This window comes from Chlorocebus sabaeus, chromosome 16 (genome assembly GCF_047675955.1).
Source record: "Chlorocebus sabaeus isolate Y175 chromosome 16, mChlSab1.0.hap1, whole genome shotgun sequence".
In the NCBI taxonomy this organism is placed as follows: Eukaryota; Metazoa; Chordata; class Mammalia; order Primates; family Cercopithecidae; genus Chlorocebus; species Chlorocebus sabaeus.
In genome coordinates, this window is record NC_132919.1 from 61,843,756 (window position 1) to 61,851,430 (window position 7,675).

A 7,675-nucleotide genomic window follows, 5' to 3' on the forward strand; every position below is an offset into this window, starting at 1 on the left:
AGATCTGGGCTCCCCCGTGCCAGTTGCCAGTTGCCTTCAGCCTTCTCAGGGTGCTGTTTTTTGTTTTTTGTTTTTTTTTTGTTGTTGTTTGTTTGTTTGTTTTTTTAGACAGAGTCTCAAAAAAAAAAGCAGGTATTCCCTACACACATCCCTTCCTGAGGAAATCTGCCCTTGCTTATAGCTCTAATACAGTGTCCCGGGCTCCATCCCTAGAGATGCTGATTCCATAGGTTGGGGTGGGGCCCATGAATGTGCATTTCTAATGCCACTGGTGCAGAGAACCCACTTTGAGAACCGCTGCCTTACAGCAGGGATAAGCCCAGGTAGCTGTGTTTGCACTAAGGGAGCTTGGCCTCCACTGACTGAGCCAAAGGTGTGTGGCTGACCAAGAAGCCAATGAAATTTTCTCTCCTTGAAACATGAGATGGGGACACTGGGAGACTGAACTAGACACGAGGAGCTGAGTTGAGAGGTCCTAGAGTTGGCAGCTAAGAAAGCCACTTTAAGACTACAGGCCAGGTGTGGTGGCTCATGCCTGTAATCCCAGCACTTTGGGAGGCTGAGGTAGGCGGATCATGAGGCCAGGAATTCAAGACCAGCCTGGCCAACATAGTGAAAACCCATCTCTACTAAAAACACAAAAAATTAGCCGGTGTGGTGGCGGGCACCTGTAGCCCCAGCTACTTGGGAGGCTGAGGCAGGAGAATCGCTTGAACCTGGGAGTCAGAAGTTGCAGGGAGCTGAGATCTTGCCCCTGCACTCCAGCCTGGGCGACACACCGAGACTGTCTCAAACAAAACAAAACAAAACAAACAAACAAACAAACAAACAAAAAGACTACAATAAGGTCTTTTCATTTCTTTCTTTTTTTTTTGTGGGGGGAAGTCTCAATCTGTCACCCAGGCTGGAGTGCAGTGGTACAGTCTTGGCTCACTACAACTTCTGCCTCCCAGGTTCAAGCGATTCTCCTGCCTCAGTCTCCAGAGTAGCTGGGATTACAGGTGTCTGCCACCACACCTGGCTAATTTTTGTATTTTTAGTAGAGATGGGATTTCACCATGTTGGCCAGGCTGGTCTCGAACTCCTGGCCTCAAGCAATCTACCCACCTCGGCCTCCCAAAATGCTGGGATTACAGGCGCACACCACCGTGCCTGGCCAAATTAGTGATATTTTCAAAATGAAAGAAAGTTAACTTTTAAACAGTGGTATAAATTGCTGAGCACTTGATGTTAGCCTCTTCCATGGTGGATAAGCTGTATTAAATTTGAAATTTACACTACAAAAATAGCTTTGCAGGAGTACAATTATTAACATAACCTTACCTCAGACAGATTTATTATTACTGGAGACAACTCTTGTATGTAAAAATATATATTAATGGCTGGAGCAGAAGAAAAAATACCAACCACAGATGGTAAGCATTTTCTTGCAGAGTCACATCACATTTTGACATTAGCCCTGGAAAACAGAAAAATGTTTTAAACAAAAGCTTTGACATATTCTGATAACCATGTGTAGATTTTCACTTATGGTCTCTGACGCTGTCACAAAGAATACAACTTTAAGTGATTAGTAAAATACATTAATGAAAAAGTTTTTTTGGTAGGCTGGGTGCAGTAGCTCATGCCTATAATCCAGCACTGTGGGAGGCCAAGGCGGGAGGATTGCTTCAGCCCAGGAGTTTGAGACCAGTCTGGGCAACATAGTGAGACTCTGTCTCTAAAAAAAAAAAAAATCAGAGTATGTTGCCATATGCCTGTAGTGTCAGCTACTCAGAAAACTGAGGAGGTAGGATTGCTTGAGCCTGGGAGGTTTAGGCTGCAGTGACCCATGAGCATGCCACTGCACTCCAGCCTGGGCAACAAACAAAACAAAAACCAAACAAAAACCATTTTCTTAGAAAATGCTATTGAATGAGTTGCTGTTATAGCATTTCAATGGACAGTTCTATTACATTTCATTTATGCCAAAGGATTAATTGTATTGATATAAAATAGGTGGTGTCATATTTGAGACAGATACCTAAAACAATGATTTGATAAAACATGAACAAGTCTCCTGAAAACAAATTAGAAGTCATAAGGGAATAAAAAGGATTTGAAAAGATTTTCTGCAATTTTTATACCCATCAAAGGTATGCGTATGCACAATTTACTTTCGAAGTAGATTTCCATTTTAGGAAGAGAGTAGAGGGTGAATTCCCTAAGAATTGTGTCTCTCCCATTTTTTTTTTTCCTCAAAAATATATCTACAAGTGTTGCTGTGATAAAGCAATTGGGTGCATTTAATGCTGAAAGTTTAGCTTTCCTTAATACTGTAATTTAGAAGAGTGTAGTTCATTTTGTTGTTGTTGTTGGCTTAGAACAACACACTTTTATTCCCTTTGCAGTTCTGGAGGTCAGAAGTTTGAAAATGGGCTTCAATGGGCTAACATCAAGGTGTCAGCAGGGCTGCCTTCCTTCTGGAGGTTCTAGGGTACAATCTGTTTTCTGCCTTTTCCAGTGTGTAGAGGCCACCTACATTCCTTGACTCATGGCCCCTTATTTCACCTTCAAAGTCAGCAGCGTAGCATCTTAGTAACTTGCTTTTTTTTTTTTTTTTTTTTTTTTGAGACGGAGTCTTGCTCTGTTGCCCAGGCTGGAGGTGCACTGGTGTGATCTCGGCTCACTGCAACCTCTGACTCCCAGGTTCAAGCAATTCTCCTGCCTCAGCCTCTGGAGTAACTGGGATTATAGGCGCATGCCACCATGCCTGGCTAATTTTTGTATTTTTAAAAATAGAGACAGGGTTTCACCATGTTGGTCAGGCTGGTCTTGAACTCCTGACCTCAAGTGATCTGCCCGCCTCAGCTTTCCAAAGTGCTGGGATTCCAGGTGTGAGCCACTACACCCGGACTTCTTTCTTATTCTTTGGTTTTGAGACAGAGTCTCAGTCTGCTGCCTAGGATGGAATGCAGTGGCATGATCACGGCTCACTGCAACCTTGACCTCCGTGGACTCAGGTGATCCTCCTATCTCAGCTTTCCGAGTAGCTTGGCCTATAGGTGCATGCCACCACTCCTGGCTAATTTTTTGTAGATACGGGGTTTTGCCATGTTGCCCAGGTTGGTTTCAAACTCCTGGGCTCAAGTGACTCCTCTGCCTCGGCCTCCCAAAGTGCTAGGATTACAGGCATGAGTCACCATGCCCGGCCCTTGAATGGTTTTAAAGTGTTATTCTTATCTGAATATTTGTTGTAAACAACAGGATTTAAACTTACAGGAAAGCCTAAATATAAACCTCTGCACGTTAACCCTATATACATTTTTCAATGCTGTCACTTACATATTTGAATGTACTGCTTTCGACTTCAAAACAAGCAGTCTCCCCCAGGTCTCCCATCACGTTCTGAAATCCTAACTTCTATTACCTAATACAAGGCTACAAATTATGTTCTTTGGGTGGTTGGGAACAAAGCGTGTGCCACAAAAATAAGGCAAATGTGAATGTGTACATTTGCTAAGTTTTTTGCCACTGTCTGGCCTCTTAAATTGTGGTAGCAGCTATCGTTCACATTGATATAGTACATTGATATTGATATTGTTCACATCGTATGGGTCTGGGGGAGAGAGAAAGGGAGGCAAAGGGAGAAAGAGACAGAGAGAGAGAAAGAGTCAGAGAGCGCGTGAGTGCCCCGGAGGCAGGAGAGAGGTGAGTCCTATTGCCCCCAGAAGGAAGCTGGGAGCTTCTAACGGAGGCTGCACCCCTCACTCACGTATATATTTGTAGTACAAGGAAGCATTTCTAAGGGACCTTGTTCATTGCTTTGCACAAAATAGCCGCTTAATATTTGAAATCATGCAGACTGTGTTGTCTGATCACAATGTAATCAAACTAGAAATCAGTAACAGAAAGATAGGAAAATATCAAAACACTTGGAAATCAAACAACACACTTCTAAATAATCCAATGGTCAAGGAGGAAGTTTCAAAGAAGAGCAAAAATACAGAATTTGTGGAACATGGCTGAAGGGGAGCTGAGAGGGAAATTAATAGCCATTAAGGTATACATTAGAAATAAATAATCTAATAATAAATAATAAATAATCTAAGCTCCTGCCTTGAGAACCTAGAAAAAGAAGAAAAAAATAAATTCAAGGCGAAAAGAAAAAAGAATATGGTAAAGATAAGTGAATATACCAAATAAACTGAATATAGAACCTAATTCATAAAATCAATACAAAAATTTGATTTTTTTAAAAGGATAAAATAATTGGCAAACCTCTCACAGGGAGAAAAAAAGACACAAATTACTAATGTTACAAAATAAAATGAAATGGACTGGTGCGGTGGCTCACGCCTGTAATCCCAGCACTTTGGGAGTCCGAGGCGGGCGGATCATGAGGTCAGGGGATCGAGACTATCTTGGCTAACATGGTGAAACCCCATCTCTACTAAAATACAAAAAATTAGCTGGGCGTGGTGACACTTACCTGTAATCCCAGCTACTTGGTAGGCTGAGGCAGGGGAATCGCTTGAACTTGGGAGGTGGAGGTTGCAGTGACCTGAGATCGCGCCACTGTACTCCAGCCTGGAGACAGAGTAAGACTCTGTCTCAGAAAAAATAAATAAATAAAAATAAATAAATAAAAATAATTAAAACTGCTGGGCGTGGTGGCTTACGTCTGTAATTCCAGAACTTTGGGAGGCAAAGGCAGGCGGATCACAAGGTCAGATCGAGACCATCCTGGCCAACATGGTTAAACCCCGCCTCTACTAAAAATACAAAAATTAGCTGAGCATGCTGGCACGCGCCTATAATCCCAGCTACTTGGGAGGCTGAGGCAGGAGAATGGCTTGAACCTGGGAGGCAGAGGTTTCAGTGAGCTGAGATCATGCCACTGCACTCTAGCCTGGGCGACAGAGTGAGACTCCATCTAAAAAAATAATAATTATTATTATTGTTGACACCAATTCTACTAAACTCTTTCAGAAAATAGAAGAGAACATTGCTCGGGTTCCTCTACCCAGGCCCATGTGAAGCTGCCTGCTATGGCTTCCAGCGGGGTCCCGGTGAGCGCTGCTGGCTGGGCTAATGAAACTCCAGAAATACTGGACAACGTGGGAGATTGGCTTCGGGGCATCTACCGCTTTGCCACTGATAGGAATGACTTCTGGAGGAACTTGATACTAAATTTGGGACTCTTTGCTGCAGGAGTTTGGCTGGCCAGGAACTTGAGTGACATTGACCTCATGGCACCTCAGCCAGGGGTGTAGCCAAGTAGACAAATGGAATCCTGTGCTGAACCTGAATCTTCCAAAAAACAGCCTACAATCTGTGACCACCACAAGATGTGCCCTGATGGCAGCTGAAGTTTGATTCAGATGGGCACTTTTCTTCCCTCTCCCTGCCTAGTTTCCTTTTGTTCCTTGAGTCCACGCAGAGTTCCATTCTCTGGTCAGCAGACAGGCTTAAGCTAAAGTGTTGCCTCTGTTCTATAAAGTTCTGTACATAGTTCCCAAACTTCTGCAGGGGGTGATCTTTGCTCTTGTCCTGAGAAATAACAGTGCTGTTTTAACAAACATTTGAAATAAATACCGCACACAAAGGCAAAAAAAAAAAAAAAAAGAAGAGAACATTGCTCAATTATTTTAAGTAGTATTTACTATGACACCAAAACCAAAGAAAACACACACAAAACAGAAGAAAATTGCCAACCAATACACATCATAAAGATGCAAAATCCTTAACAAAATATTAGCAAATATAATTAATCAATATATAAGAATTACACAAATGACAAAGTGGGGTTTATCCAAGGATGCATAGCTGATTGATATTTGAAAATTAATCAATGTAGTCTACCATACTAAAAGGCTAAAAAGAAAAAAAAGGAATCATGTCAATTAATTTCAGAAAAACAGCATTTGACAAAATTCAACACCAATTCATAATAAAATTCAGATAAAATAGGCATATGGGAGAATTTCCTCAATTTGATTTAAAAAAACTGCCAAAAAATTATAGTTAAAACTATAAAGTGCTGGGATTACAGGTGTGAGCCACTGCACCTGGCCTTCTTTCTTTTTTTTTTTTTTGGTTTTCGAGATAGAGTCTCAGTCTGCTGCCCTGGACTGCAGTGGCATTGGAATGCAGTGGTGTGATCATGGCTCACTGAAACCTTGACCTCCGTGGGCTCAGGTGATCCTCCTATCTCAGCCTTCCAAGTAGCTGGGCCTATAAGTGCATGCCACCACTCCTGGCTAATTTTTTGTAGATAGGGGTTTTGCCATGTTACCCAGGCAGGTTTCAAACTCCTGGGCTCAAGTGACTCCTCTGCCTCAGCCTCCCAAAGTGCTAGGATGAGTCACCATGCCCAGGCCTTGAATGGTTTTACAGTGTTATTCTTATCTGAATATTTGTTTTAAACAACAGGATTTAAACTCACAGGAAAGCCTAAATACAAACATCTGCGTGTTAACCCTTTATACATTTTTCTATGCTGTCACTTATATTTTTTAATGCACTGCTTTAAACTTCCAAACAAGCAATCTCTGTCTGGGTGCGCTGGCTCACGCCTGTAATCCTAGCACTTTGGGAGAACAAGGCAGGTGGATCATGAGGTCAGGAGTTCAAGACCAGCCTGGCCAAGATGGTGAAACCCTGTCTCTACTAAAAATACAAAAATTAGTTGGGCATGGTGGTAGATGCCTGTAATCCCAGCTACTTGGGAGGCTAAGGCAGGGAATTGCTTGAACCCGGAAGGTGGAGGTTATAGTCAGCTGAGATTTCACCACTGCACTCCAGTCTGGGAAACAGAGCAAGACTCCGTCTGAAAAAAAAAAAAAAAAAAAAAAAAAAGAGGCAGTCTCCCCCAGGTCTCCCATCATGTTCTGAAATCCTAACTTCTATTACCTAATACAAGGCTACAAATTATGTTAGTTGGGTGGTTGAGAACAAAGAGTGTGCCATAAAAATAAGGTAAATGTGAATGTGTCCATCAGTTTGCTAAGTTTTTTGCCACTGTCTGGCCTCTTAAATTGTGGTAGCAGTTATTGTTCACATTGATATATTACACTGATATTGATATTGTTCATATCGTATATATTTCTAGTACAAAGAAGCATTTCTAAAGGACCTTGTTCATTGCTTTGCACAAAATAGCCACTTAATATTTGTTGAATGAATTGCTGGCACTCTCTCTGGTGTTTTAATTTTTATTTATTTATGTATTTATTTTTGATATGGAGTCTCACTCTGTCACCCAGGCTGGAGTGCAGTGGCGCCATCTTGGCTCATTCAACCTCTACCTCCTGGGTTCAAGAGATTCTCCTGCCTCAGCCTCCCGAGTAGCTGGGGATACAGGCATGCGCCACCACGCCTGGCTAACTTTTTTGTATTTTTTTTAGTACAGACATAGTTTCACTATGTTGGTCAGGCTGGTCTCGAACTCTGACCTCAAATGATGCACCTGCCTCAGCCTCCCAAAAGTGCTGGAATTACAGGTAGGAGCCACCGTGCCTGGCCTATCTGGTATTTTTAGTACGATGTCAAGAACTTCATATATTTTTTGGATCACTTTAATTGTAAGGTTGTATCCAGACTGATGAAATGCTCTTGGAGGTAACGATCCTGAGAAGCGACTTCACTGATGCATTAAAAGCAGTGACTGGCACGAAATAAGGATTAAAGTATA

The 7,675-nt window shown here is 42.2% G+C and overlaps 1 pseudogene; it reads left to right on the forward strand.

Annotated features, from left to right (window-relative positions):
- Positions 1-5,015: 5,015 nt before the first annotated feature.
- Positions 5,016-5,286, forward strand: LOC103243191 (mitochondrial import receptor subunit TOM6 homolog pseudogene; annotated as a pseudogene).
- Positions 5,287-7,675: the final 2,389 nt, after the last annotated feature.